The 13,149-nt window shown below is 39.1% G+C and overlaps 1 long non-coding RNA gene and 1 pseudogene across 2 annotated transcripts in view; both read left to right on the top strand.

Annotated features, from left to right (window-relative positions):
- Positions 1–13,149, top strand: part of LOC306660854 — a 610,682-nt gene that overhangs the window by 1,432 nt on the left and 596,101 nt on the right. The window lies entirely within an intron of this gene.
- LOC306662266 (T-complex protein 1 subunit zeta-like) lies at positions 3,988–11,517 on the top strand (annotated as a pseudogene). Its single transcript has 2 exons — positions 3,988–5,387; positions 11,324–11,517. The product of its transcript is annotated as a T-complex protein 1 subunit zeta-like (transcript).

Genomic DNA, 13,149 nt, shown 5'->3' with positions numbered 1-13,149 from the left:
ATACAGAGGTCAAGAAAAGTCCATATTTGGGTCCTGCCCTCAACGTCAGCCTGAACCCAGGGAATAAGAGAACTTCTCTAAGGAGTGTTGCAACTCTGGGTCACACAACCTCCTGATCAAGGAGACTGTTGAGACTAGAGGATGAAAAATCACCCAATGCATCTGCTGCAGAGGAGGGTCATGGAAAAAGGAAAACATCCCTTGCTAAAGGAAGTCACCTCATCAAGAGACTCTGCCTAATCAAAGTCACTGGTGGAGCTAAGGAGCCGCTCTTAAGTTCTGTATGAGTGACCCCTGTGGGAACTCAGCTGACTCTTTAACAAGACAGGAACCAGGTCAATTTGACCAGCTTGATCTTAGATACCCAGCAAAACAGTTAAAACCAAAATATAGCCATTCTTGGGCATTTAAAGGAAATAATAGTTAAATGTAACTTAAGATGTACACTTGTACTAGTTCACTAGAATAGACTGGAAGCTACAAATGAGAGAAAGATTCTTCAGCAAATGTGCCTGATAACTATCAAGAGAAACTGCCAGAGTCAGAAGTTTTTAGTCAGTTTAAGGCCGGCAGACCTTCCTAAGCTACACAGGTAGACTTAATCTATGTTTGCCAGTATGATTATCTATTTCTAAGTAACAGAAGTATAGAGATCTCTACTAAACACAGGTTATACCAATAAAGGGATATTTTACAAAATCAGATGACATTAAGTAGCTTAACTATATTTTTTGAGGATATCTATGACAATGTTAAAGTCCCCATTAAAGGCCTTGTCCTCTCCAGCCTTTGCTAGGCCTAGTTATGGGAACAATTTCTCAGTTCTTTCACCTCCTGGTGAGAGATTAACTTCTGTCATTTTCATGATACTCAGTGGCATGTTTCAGATGCTGCAACATTTACTTTGTGCTAATCTCATTTCAGTACTCATGTCTTTTTGTTCTTCTATCATAGAAGCACCCACCCCCAGATGACTTTACAACCTGCTCTTCCCCAACCAGGCTTCTTCCTGGGACCGTTCGATTGACCCGATTTTTTTAAAAAGAAGGAACTCCAAACTGCTTGCCCCTCGCTGCCCCCATTCAGCTTCGAAGCAGCCAGAATGACCGACGCCCCTTTTCATTTCCTTAACAAGCAGTTATGGGTTCCTAAAGCTAAAGGGGGGAATGAAGCCAGAATTGGGAATAGGTAGTTAGTGTAGAAATAGGGAATCGGGTCAAATTGAGGAAATGAAGCCATGAGGTCATCTGCCTCTGCAAGTTGGAGACTGCCCCTGGAAGAATGGAATGGCAAGGATCTCCGGAGGCCATTGATTACCAAATTTACCTGCCTTTATCAAGGACTGTTTATCAAGGACTGCAAACAAGGGGTTGCTAATTGGTGCCCCCTGGGCTCTTGCCTGCCTGAAATTGCCTAGTCACCTTCATCAGGGAAAGAATAAGTGCTGTACAAGTACTAATGCTCAGGCAATAATACCAGTCCCTCCGCCAAGGAAATAGCTTTGGAGAAGAGTATATAGAGACAGAAGTTCCATGATTAGAACTTACCAGAAAAGAAAATGGGGAAATGAAAGAATGGACATTTTTTTAAGCTGTCTGAGGTCACCCTCCCAGTTATCTTAACTCCCTAAGGTCACCCTCCCAGTCATCTCAACTCCCTAAGGTCTCCCTCCCAGTAATGGGAACAAAGCCCTTAAAGCTGTTCCAAGAAACAGCCCCAAACAGAGAATAAAAGGGTAAATTGAGCCAGATAGCCAGATAGTGCTCAAACAGTATGATTACCAGAAACTATTGACCAGAATCTACGCCCTGTTGTAAAACATTGTGAAACATGTTGTATGTTATCAGCAAACCCAGACCCCCATTGAAATTTCCCGGCAGCTTTGTTCCCCTTTTCCCTTTCATGTTCGACCCCTCCCGATGTGTGGTTTCTGCCTTTATAAACCTACAAGATTTTCTGCTAGGGACTCGACTCCTCAAGTTGGGTCCCAGCGCACTGGAATAAACACCTCTTGCGGTTTGCATCAAGTGACACCTCCTGCGGTTGATTGGGGTTGCCGTCCATCCATGGGACAGAGTTGGGGTTTCCTTTTTGGGGACTTACAACTGCACCACTCTGAAATCAGGGTATGACCTCTGAGTCTGAAAAAGGGACTCTGGAGAGCTGTGCTTGGAAGTCACAAAGACTTGCAATCGCCTAGGCTTATTTCCCCTGCTGGAGCATATTCTTTACCTTTTTGAAAGCCTTTTGGGAATACACACTGCAGTCCTGTGAGTCCTTATGGTATTCTGTAACCATTACAGAGTGCATAAGAGTTATGAACCACCATGCATATTGAGCCAAATTGAAAGGGAAAAAAAGGTCCTTTAATGAACATGCCAGGCGAGCTGCTGGGAGCAGGCTAATACCTTAAAGAATTGCAAGCACCTGAATTCTGAAAGTACAGAGTTTATAAAGGCAAAATCACAAAAAACAATTGAGGCACATGTAGGTCAGAAAGACCTTGTTGAGACAGATATTTTGATTACATGAGAGAATTGTTTTGATTACACATTTTAGAGTCATTTTGTTATACATCAAGGCCATAGGGATGTGGGAAGTTCCTACTATACTGTAAATATAGATACAGCTTCAGGAGGCTGAAAAGAAAACATTATAAGCAAGCATACAATGGAGTCGGGTCAAAATAAAATGGTGTTTCTTTGGTTCTTTTCCATTTCAGTAACCAATGCGTGCACTGCTTGCAATTGGTTCTTTATCAGATGGGCATGAGTGAATAAAGAAAAATACCTACATGAAAATTATAATTTAGTATGCTTGTACCTATCACTAACTTAATGAAAATAACTAGTATATAATATATATTTAACTCTTTGTATACTATTTACTCTTCATTATGTTGTTGATGGATTTATGTCTTTATCAAAAATATCTTTAAAAGTGAACTACCAGATACCTGCTTTTTTTGTAAAAAAATACAATGAATGGAGTACCATATAAAGCAGCCATAATTTTCACAAAAATTTGCTCAAGTGGTTTGCATATAATAAAATTAGAGAATATTGGTCAAATTGTTGCCCACTTGTCTAGCATTTAAATGAAGTAGGTTCCTGAATCTAAAAGCCTCTTTTCATATTATAATGAAAAAAGAGATAAGACAGTTTTATTGGTAATGTTCTTAAAATGAAATTGACTTCGATCTTCTAACAAAGAATGTCAAAGAGTTTGTGTTAATATTATCTTTTGACTTGTACTTTCAAACTTGTGCAGCTGCCTATATTCTGTGCTGTTGTTAATTAATTTTTATTGATATTCATCCATTTAGTGCTGAGAAACTTTTTTATATCTTCACAGAAATACATTTTGATTTTTTGATGGAATTATTTCTGATTTATCTTTGTCATTTTTTATTCGATGAATGCATGTACTTCTACTTATTTATATTCTGTTAAACACATGAAAAAAACGCTATATACATAAATCATAAATGATAATGAGAAAGAAAAAAGTATGTAAATAGGCAAATTATAAATAAGATTACATTTTGAAATGGGATGTTCAATTTTCCTACCTATTTAGAATTGTTCTGAAAGATTACATTTTTATGTAAATGGTAAAAATTTAGAAATGTTGTAGTATTTTTTGGTGAAAAATTTGCCCATGAAATTGTTTTATGGCTTAAATGTGTTCTGTGACATCTCTGCTTTTGTTTTAATTTTGGCTGCATGATCACGCAAAGACAGTCAAGAATCTGTAGAACATGGTTTCACCTGCATAATATGAGGAAAGGCAAATTCTCTTACCTAGAAATTCATGTATATTCTTCCTTGTGTATTTGATATGTGTAAACTATTTCTGAAAAGTTTCAATTAGCCAAATTTCACTTTAAATGTCCCAACACAAAATCACCATCACCACCGCGCCGCGGTTTCCGTGTTCTCTGCGCGCCCGTCTTCCTTTCGCCATGAAGAAGCTGAACCTCAAGGCCTAGGAGGCCAGCACGCAGGAGGCGCTGGCAGTGTACAACAGCACCGCCTGCAGGCTGCAGGACGTGCTGCGGACTAACCTGGTGTCCAAGGGCACCATGAAGATGCTGGTGCTGGGCGCCAGGGACATCAGGCTCACCAAGCACAGCAAGGTGCTGCTGCAGGAAATGCAAAGTCAGCACCCAACAGCCTCTTAGATAGCAAAAGTAGCAACAGCCCAGGATGAAATCACTGGTGATGGCATTACATCCAACGTCCTCATCATCGGAGAGATGCTCAAACAGGCAGATCTCTACATTTCTGAGGGTCTTCAACCTAGAATAATCACTGAAGGTTTTGAAGCTGCAAAGGAAAAGGCCCTTCAGTTTTTAGAACAAATCAAAGCAGAGAGATGGACAGGGAGACACTTATAGATGTGGCCAGAACATCTCTCAGTATGAAAGTTCATGCTGAACTTGCAGATGTCCTGACAGAAGCTGTAGTGGACTCCATTTTGGCCATAAAAAAAAAAAAAAAAAAAAAAAAAAAAAAAAGATGAGCCTTTTGACCTATTCATGGTTGAGATCATGGAAACGTAAACTGGAAATAAACACAAGCTTCATCGGAGGGCTTATTTGGGACCATGGGGCTCGCCACCCTGACATGAAGAAGAGAATGGAGAATGCTTACATCCTCACATGCAATGTGTCACTGGAGTATGAGAAAACAGAAGTGAACTCTGATTTTTTTTTTTTACAAGAGTGCAGAAGAGAGAGAGAAAGTAGTAGCACCTGAAAGAAAATTTATTGAAGATAGAGTGAAAAGAATAGTAGAACTGAAAAAGAAAGTCTGGGTGATTCAGATAAAGGCTTTGTCATTATTAGTCAGAAAGGAATTGACTCCTTTTCTTTGGAAGCATTTGCAAAAGAAGGCATAGTAGCCCTGCACAGAGCAAAACGGAGAAATATGGAGAGGTTGACTCTCGCTTGTGGTGAGATAGCTCTGAATTAATTCTCTTGATGACCTAAGTCCTGCCTGCTTGGCACGTGCAGGATTTGTCTATGAGTATACATTGGGAGGAGAGAAGTTCACCTTTATTGAGAAGTATAACAATCCCCATTCTGTCACATTATTAGTCAAAGGACCAAATTAAGCACATACTCACTCATATCTAAGATGCCATACAAGATGGCCTGAGAGCTGTCAAAAATGCCATCAACCATGGCTGTGTCATTCCAGGAGCTGGTGCAGTGGAAGTGGCCATGGCAGAAGCCGTGATTAAATACAAGCCCAGCATAAAGGGCAGGGCCCAACTTGGAGTCCAGGCATTTGCTGATGCATTGCTCATTATCCCCAAGGTTCTTGCTCAGAACTGTGGTTTTGACCTTCAAGAAACATTAGTTAAGATTCAAGCAGACACAAGTGGCCTCTGGGACCAGGGCTGAGCAGCCAGAGACCTCTCCAGGCAGCATTGTCCCCCTCCAGCTGCAGGCTTTTTCCACAGGGCGATCCAAGATGGCGGACTAGAGGGTGACTGCATCTCCAGTCGCCCCAGAACTCAGGATTCAAGAAGGGGGGCATTGAGAGACTCAGACTAAGATAGAACCACGGGGTGAGTCTCCCCTACCCAGCAAAGCTCAGCTGGGTGGCAGGCCCGGATTCGAGTGGCTTATTAGAGTGGGACAGGGCAGATAGTGTCTCCCCAAGGCAGCTCTGTGCACTCTGGCAGTGGGATCCGCCCACAGGGACAGATCCTCCAGCCTCTCGGAACAGGCCCCCCAGTGAGAGCCCTTCTGCACAGAAGCAGCGCGGCCAGCTCCGGCCCGCCTCGCTGCCAGTTCCAGCCCGCCCGCAGGTTGCTTCAGTGACCAGCACAGGGCGCCAGGGACTTCCCCAAGCAGCCCAGTCCCCCTCCAGTGGGAAGCGCCTCTCTAGGCTAGCTTCTCGGGGCAAATCACCCAGTGAGAGCCTGTCTACACAGAGCCAGCCACAAGTCCCCAAGCCAGTGGAGACCTCCGACCTACAACCAGCCTCTGGAACCAGGGCTGTGCAACAAGAGACCTCTCCAGGTCTCTCTCCCTGGAACCAGTAGCGGGCTAGGGGCAGCGTTCTTCGGAAGCACTGCATTATCAAATTAATCCAAGACTTCTGGCTACTGAAGGCTGGTAGGTGATACACTGGAAATCTACAGGGTCACTAAAAGCCAATAGAGGAAATCTACAATATCAGAGTCCCATTGACATCTGACCAATATGAGAAAACAAGGGAAGAAAATGTTCGAAACAAACCTAGATACTATATCAATAAAACCCAATGACAGCACAGCAGAAGAAATGTCCGAAAGGGAGTTCAGAATGTACATAATTAAAACAATCAGGGAAGCAAACGAGGAGATGAAAGAACAAATGCAGGCATTAAATGAATGCACTAATCAACAGTTAAAAGAGCAAATAATGGAAGCAAAAGAGCATTTCAATAAAGAGTTAGAGATACTGAAAAAAAACCAAACGGAAATCCTGGAAATGAAGGAACAATAAACCAAGTTAAAAACGCCATAGAAAGCATAAACAATAGGATAGATCACCTGGAAGACAGAACCTCAGATATTGAAGACAAAATATTTAATCTTGAAAACAAGGTTGACCAAACAGAGAAGATGGTAAGAAATCATGAACAGAATCTACAAGAATTATGGGATATCATGAAGAGGCCAAATTTAAGAATAATTGGGATTGAGGAAGGCTTAGAGAAACAAATCAAAGGAATGAACAATCTATTCAATGAAATAATATCAGAAAATTTCCCAAATCTGAATAATATAATGGAAAACCAAGTACAAGAGGCTTATCGAACTCCAAATACACAAAATTACAACAGACCCACACCAAGGCACATTATTATGAAAATACCTAACATTCAAAATAAAGACAGAATTTTAAAGGCTGCGAGAGAAAAGAATCAGATTACATTCAGGGGGAAACCAATAAGAATATCAGCAGATTTTTCAATACAGACCCTAAAAGCTAGAAGGGCCTGGAACAACATTTACCAAGCCCTGAAAGAAAATGGATGCCAACCAAGAATTTTATACCCAGCAAAACTTACTTTCAGATTTGACGATGAGATAAAATCCTTCCACGATAACAAAAGCTAAAGAAATTTACTAAAAGAAGGCTGGCATTACAGAACATTCTCAGCAAAATATTCCATGAGGAAGAGATGAAAAACAATGATGTAAATCAGCAACAGGAGGAACTAGCCTAAAGGAATAGCCAAATAAAGGGGAAACCAAATCATGTCAAAAAACAAAAATGAGTCCAATGACTAGGAATACAAATCATATCACAATAATAACTATGAATGTTAATGGCCTGAACTCATCAATCAAAAGACATAGACTGGCAGATTGGATTAAAAAGAAAAATCCAAAAATATGCTGCCTGCAAGAGACCCATCTCATAGAAAGAGATACCCATAGACTAAAGGTGAAAGGATGGGAAAAAACATACCATGCACACGGACACAGCAAAAAAGCTGGAGTATCCATCCTCATTTCAGATAATGTGGACTTTAAGCCAAAACTAGTCAGAAGGGATAAAGAAGGACATTACATACTGCTTAAGGGAAGCATAAATCAGCAAGACATAACAATCATAAATATCTATGCCCCGAACATTGGCTCATCCATGTACGTCAAACAAATCCTTCTCAATTCCAGAAATCAAATAGACCACAACACAATAATACTAGGTGATTTTAACACACCTCTCTCACCACTGGATAGATCGTCCAAACAAAAATTGAGTAAAGAAACCATACATCTCAAAAACACAATCAACAATTTAGACTTAACCGACTTATATAGAATATACCATCCAACAAAGAACGAATACACTTTCTTCTCAGCAGCACATGGATCCTTCTCTAAAATAGACCATGTTTTATGCCACAAAGCTACTGTTAGCAAATACAAGAAGATAGAGATACTACCTTGTACTCTATCAGATCATAATGGATTGAAATTAGAAATAAATGACAGAATAAAAAACAGAAACTTCTCCAATACTTGGAGATTAAATAATACACGATTATACGATGAATGGATAACAGAAGACATCAGGAGGGAAATTAAAAAATTCTTAGAAGTAAATGAGAACAAGGATACATCATATCAAAATCTCAGGGACACTATGAAAGCAGTACTGAGAGGAAGATTTATTTCATGGGGCGCATTCAACAAAAGAAGTAGAAATCAACAAACAAATGACTTAACACTACAGCTCAAAGCCCTAGAAAAACAAGAGCAGACCAACACCAAAAGTAGTAGAAGACAGGAAATAGTTAAAATCAGAGCTGAAATCAACGAAATTGAAACAAAAGAAACAATCGGAAAAATTAACAAAATAAATAGTTGGTTCTTTGAAAAAACATACAAAATTGATAAACCCTTAGCCACGCTAACAAAGAGAAAAAGGGAGAAAACTCAAATTACTAAAATTCGGAATGAACAAGGAAATATCACAACAGACACCAGTGAAATACAAAACATAATTAGAAGCTATTTTGAAAATCTATACTCCAACAAAACAGAAAACCTCGAAGACATCAACAAGTTTCTAGAGACATATGAATTACCTAAACTGAACGAGGAAGACATACACAACTTAAATAAATCAATTTCAAGCAATGAAATAGAAGAGGTCATCAAAAGCCTACCAACAAAGAAAAGTCCGGGGCTAGATGGGTTTCAGCCGAGTTCGACAAAACCTTTAAAGAAGAGCTCATTCCAATACTTCTCAAAGTATTCCATAAAATAGAAGAGGAGGGAACCCTCCCAAACTCAGTCTATGAAGCCAATATTACCCTGATGCCTAAACCAGACAAAGATACATCGAGGAAAGAAAATTTCAGACAAATATCCTTAATGAACATCAACGCAAAAATTCTCAACAAAATTTTAGCAAATCGCATACAAAAACATATTGAAAAGATAGTGCACCACGATCATGTGGGTTTTATCCCAGGGATGCAAGGTTGGTTCAACATCGGGAAATCAATAAATGTCATTCACCATATCAACAGACTAAAAGTTAAGAATCATATGATTATTTCAATAGATGCAGAAAAAGCATTCGATAAAATACAGCATCCCTTCATGCTCAAAACACTAGAACAAACTGGGGTAGTGGGAACATTCCTTAACATTGTAAAGGTCATCTATGCTAAGCCCATGGCCAATATCATTCTAAATGGTGAAAAACTGAAAGCATTCCCTCTAAAAACTGGAACAAGGCAGGGATGCCCTCTTTCACCTCTTCTATTCAACATCGTTCTTGAGACTCTAGTGAGAGCAATTAGACAAACCAAAGAAATTAAAGGGATACGAATTGGAAGAGAAGAACTCAAACTATCCCTGTTCGCTGATGACATTATTTAGAGGAACCTGGAAATTCCACCAGAAAACTCTTAGAACTCATAAGTGAATTCAGTACAGTAGCAGGTTACAAGATCAATGCTCATAAATCCAATGCATTTTTATACATAAGTGATGAATCTTCAGAAAGAGAAATTAGGAAAACTACCCATTCACAATAGCATCGAAAAAAATAAAATACTTGGGAATCCATCTCACAAAAGAGGTGAAAGACCTCTACAATGAGAACTATAGCACACTAAAGAAAGAAATTAAAGAAAATCTTAGAAGATGGAAAGATCTCCCATGTTCATGGATAGGAAGAATTAATATTGTCAAAATGGCCATACTACCAAAAGTGCTATATAGATTCAATGCAATTCCAATTAAAATCCCAATGATGTATCTTACAGAAATAGAGCAAGCAATTATGAAATTCATCTGGAAGAATACGAAACCCAAAATAGTTAAAGCAATCCTCAGTAGAAAGAGCGAAGCAGGGGGTATTGCAATACCAGATCTTCAACTCTATTACAAAGCAATAGTAACAAAAACAGCATGGTATTGGTTCCAAAATAGACAGGTAGATCAATGGTACAGAATAGAGGACACGGACACAAACCCAAATAAATACAATTTTCTCATACTAGACAAAGGTGCCAAAAATATGCAATGGAGAAAAGATAGCCTGCTCAACAAATGGTGCTGGGAAAACTGGAAAACCATATGCAACAGAATGAAATTTAACCCTTATCTCTCACCCTGCACAAAACTCAACTCAAAATGGATCAAGGACCTCGGAATCAGACCAGAGACCCTGCATCTTATAGAAGAAAAAGTAGGCCCAAACCTTCAACTTGTTGGCTTAGGATCAGACTTCCTTAACAGGACTCCCATAGCCCAAGAAATAAAAGCAAGAATCAACAACTGGGATAGATTCAAACTAAAAACTTTCTCTCAGCAAAGGAAACTATCAGTAATGTGAAGAGAGAGCCTACAGAATGGGAGAATATCTTTGCCAATCATACTTCAGATAGAGCACTAATATCCCGAATCTATAAAGAACTCAAAAAACTCTACTCCAAGAATACAAATAATCCAGTCGACAAATGGGCTAAGGAAATGAACAGACACTTCACAGAAGAAGATGTACAAGCAATCAACAGATATATGAAGAAATGTTCCACATCTCTCGTAATAAGAGAAATGCAAATCAAAACTACCCTAAGATTTCATCTCACCCCAATTAGAATGGCGATTATCAAGAACATAAGCAACAATAGGTGTTGGCGAGGATGTGGGGAAAAAGGTACACTCATACATTGCTGGTGGGGTTGCAAACTAGTGCAGCCACTCTGGAAAGCAGTATGGAGATTCCTCAGAAAGCTTGGAATGGAACCACCATTTGACCCAGCTATCCCACTCCTTGGCCTATACCCAAAGGACTTAAAATCAGCATACTACAGAGATATAGCCACATCAATGTTCATAGCTGCTCAATTCACTATAGCCAGATTGAGGAACCAACCCAGATGCCCTTCAATTGATGAATGGATAAAGAAACTGTGACATATATATACAATGGAATATTACTCCGCCATGAGGAATGACAAAATTATGGCATTTGCAGGCAAAGGATGAAATTGGAGGATATCATGCTAAGTGAGATAAGCCAATCTCAAAAAACTAAAGGACGAATGATCTCGCTGATAAGCGGATGAGGACATACTGGGGTGGGGTAGGAGGGGTTAGTGTTAGGGTTAGGGTTAGGTTTAGGGTTAGGGATAAGGAGGGTGGTAACAATGAGGAAGAAAGGAATGTATAGAGGGAAAAGAGGGGTGGGAGGGGAGGGAGGAAGGGAAAAAATAACAAAATGAATCAAACAACATTGCCCTATGTAAATTTATGATTTTTAATTAAAATTAAAAAAAAAAGATTCAAGCAGAGCATTCAGAATCAGGTCAACTTGTAGACATGGACTTGAGCACAGGTGAGCAGAGGGTTGCTGCAGAAGAGGGCATATGAGATAACTATTGTGTGAAAAAACAGCTTTTTCACTTCTGCACGGTGATTGCCAGCAACATTCTGGTTGATGAAATCATGCGAGCTGGAATGTCCTGTTTACAAGGCTCAATTTAAGCCTCCCTATGTTGTCCAAATCTTGAAGATGATGGAATGACCCTGAGGGATATAGCTGTGGACTTTTGTTCAAAGCTCAAATGATTGATCAAGGAATTTTCTTCTCCCATATGAAAAAAAAAAAAAAAGATTGGGCATAATTGAAATTATGGTATGAAATTATAATTACAGTATTTTTTAAATTGCTCTGAGTGTACATGTGTAAAGCAGGTCCTTTTCACCCAGTGAACAGGATGTTTTGTTTTACTTAGTGACATAAAATTACATGTTAGAGAAGCATGTTATCTGCCTTATTAAATATTCCTTGAAAAACTCAAACACAAAAAAAGAAAATCACCATCAAAGGAACCAATTGTTACATAATTTTGTAAAATGAAGATGCCATAATATAAATATTTATCCTCAACTTTATTTTTGCTTGCATGTGAAGATATTTTTCACTGTTTGGGAATGCATCTGTTCACTTCTTTGTTTTTTAGTTTAATATAGAATTTTTTTATTTGTTCTTTTTCAGTTGTACATGATAGTAGAATATATTTTGACATATCCTACATACATGGAGTATAACTTCCAATTCTTGTGATTATACATGATGTGGAGTTACACTGGTCATGTATTCATATATGAACATAGGAAAATTATGTCCAATTCATTCTACTGTCTATTCAATTTTGAAGTCCTTGTACATACTTCAATCTTGGTTTATAGTCTTGAACTCTTAAACTTTGTGAATCTTTGCTTCGGATGGGAGGAGGACATAGGTCTATTAGAAACTGTCTCCATAGAGCTGAAAGGAAGAGGATGTGGCAGACTAAAGAAGAAACAGCTGAGAAAATCATTCCATTGTTGCTGCTCTAACAGCCTTTCAGGAAGATATTTAACTGCTGGTGATGGAAATCTAACATGTAATAGCCAAAGCAAAAAATGGGATATTTTTTACAGCAGCCAAGTAGATTTGTAGAAGGAAAAGAAGGCGGACAAGGACCTGGATCTTGGAGGCCCGAAGTGAGAACAGATGTAATACTCTGGTTATTGTTTACCTCTTCTTTCTGTTTGTGGGTTACATCTTCTTGGGCTTTTCCACATTTTCCAAATCATGATCCAGAAGAACAGATGTATCCCACACAGTTGCTGCCCAGAGAATCCTGAGAAAGGCTGGTGACTCAACCTGCTGAGTCATTTGAGTGCAGGTTAGTGATGCTCCGTGCTGTGACATGGACCCACCCTAGGACAAGGAGAATGGGGGTAGAACTATGTTACTGGCCATCCCCATTGGAATACCATGGTTCAGGTAGGGAGATGTTTCTACCAAAGAAAAATGTAACCATGAATAGAAGAAGGCAGAAAGTGGTCTTGGGCAGAACAAGCCATCATTTAGCACTTTTACAATGAACACAATATGGGTACAATGTGAGAATAACTCCAGATTAATTTAATTCCCTTACTCAAAGGTAATAAGTCAGAAGATGGTTTAGATAAATGTGTTTTCCTCCCATCAAATTATTTAACAAAATTCCACAATGCCCTTATGAATGAAATATGCATTATGGGTTGAATGATAGCTCTTTTTGATGAATTACTAATTTAATAATCCAGAGAGGTTTCTAAAGCATTCCATAAAAATCAACCTTT

The sequence above is a fragment of the Sciurus vulgaris genome (assembly GCF_902686455.1).
Source record: "Sciurus vulgaris genome assembly, chromosome: 5".
Classification (NCBI taxonomy): Eukaryota; Metazoa; Chordata; class Mammalia; order Rodentia; family Sciuridae; genus Sciurus; species Sciurus vulgaris.
The sequence above is the reverse complement of the archived record's forward strand: the minus strand, read 5'-3'. Positions and strand labels throughout refer to the sequence as shown.